Source organism: Rhea americana, unplaced genomic scaffold (genome assembly GCF_003343005.1).
Source record: "Rhea americana isolate MKP2758 unplaced genomic scaffold, rheAme1 scaffold_222, whole genome shotgun sequence".
Classification (NCBI taxonomy): Eukaryota; Metazoa; Chordata; class Aves; order Rheiformes; family Rheidae; genus Rhea; species Rhea americana.
In genome coordinates this window covers 350328-351666 of record NW_028186337.1, presented here as the reverse complement: position 1 = coordinate 351666, position 1339 = coordinate 350328, and the positions used below count along the sequence as shown (strand labels likewise).

At 58.5% G+C, this 1339-nt stretch overlaps 1 protein-coding gene across 5 annotated transcripts in view; it reads right to left on the bottom strand.

Annotated features, from left to right (window-relative positions):
* Positions 1-202, bottom strand: part of CCAR1 (cell division cycle and apoptosis regulator 1) — a 28656-nt gene extending 28454 nt beyond the window's left edge. For 3 of the 5 annotated variants that reach the window (XM_085305548.1, XM_085305552.1, XM_085305550.1), the window contains exon 1: positions 1-97. The gene's annotated coding sequence lies outside the window, so the exon portion shown is untranslated. Of the gene's footprint in view, positions 98-131 lie in introns of those variants that run through there. The other 2 variants (XM_085305549.1, XM_085305551.1) reach the window with 2 other exon arrangements.
* Between the last annotated feature and the right edge of the window lie 1137 nt (positions 203-1339).

The following is a 1339-nucleotide window of genomic DNA, read 5'->3' as shown; positions in this document are numbered from 1 at the left end:
GAGCGGCGCCACGCCGGGCCTGCCCGGAGCCATTTCAAAGCCCTCTGAGGCTCGCACACCAAGCGCGCCCCCACTGCGCAGGCGCCCCCCGCCCCCGCGCCCGCCGGCGGCCCGCGGCGCACACTGCTTACGTTCAAACGCGCGCCCGCCGCACGTGCCGCCGCCGCCGCCGCCACGGCCCCGCACAGTGCGGACGGCCGGTAGCGCGCAGGCGCACAAGGAGGCTCGCGCGCCGCCGGGGGAGGGAGGGGCGGGGGTGTCCTGCGCGCGCGCCCGCCCCGCCGCCTGAGGAGAAGCGGCCGTTAGGCCAGGGGAGGCGCCTCGGCGCCATGTTGGCTTAGGCGCGCCGCCATGTTGCTGCGGGTGTGTGGGGCATGGTGGGGCGCCTCAGCCGCGGCAGTGCTATSCTGCGCCCACCCCCACCGCTGCGCTGCAGCTCTGCAGGGTGTGGGGGGAGAGAGGAGGAAGGCAGAGGGGCAGCCACTGCTCGGCCCTCCCCTCGGCCCTCCCCGCGCTCCTCGGGCGGCTCGGGCCAGAGCGTCGGCCGCGGCCGTTTTCTGCCGCCTCTCCCACGCCTCAGGGCGCCAGTGCCAAGAGCGGCGTGCAGGAGGGCTGCTGTTTTTTTTTTTTTTTTAAATCGTATTTGCTCGGCAGAGGGGACAAAGGGAGCAGCGGCTCGCACACGTGCATGCAGGCAGCCCGGCTCGTCCCTGGCGAGAACAGGCTCGTCARAGCCCTGGGTGAGGTGCTTTGCCGCTGGAACAGCAGCCAGAAGCAAGAGCTTTTGCAGTGGTTCAGAGACAGCAGTGATCTCCCTTCCCTCACATTTCCATAGATGCTCTAAAGTATTCCATATCTGACACGGTTTTTCACCAGAGTTTGCTTCGAGAGAAAATACACATGTAAGTTGTTACTCAGCAATTGAGTAGGAGTCAACAGGGCACGCTGTGTGCARGAAAGTGGGCCTTCAGAGTGTTTACTTGATTTAAAAAAACCCGAGTTTGATGGAGTAAAATCCGTGCTTAATAGATGCATTGAAAGGCAACAACATCAAGCAGTTATTTTTTTCTCTCAAGGGTAAATTCAGTTCATTTGCTGCATTACCTTGTAGAAGGGCAACTAGAAAAAAAATGGCCACCAGGTAAATATAAATTTATTTTAGTATTTTGTGTCCAGTACTACGTTGAGGTAGGTCTGCTGTAGAACCTCAAAGGATAGGGCAACTTAGGCTTAAGCTATAACCACTTACAGGGTTTAGATGTTTTACACTGGTAAGCATTGTTCTTAACTGAAAACAAAACAAAATACCATTTTAAGCCTTATTCATGTCTMCTGCTAG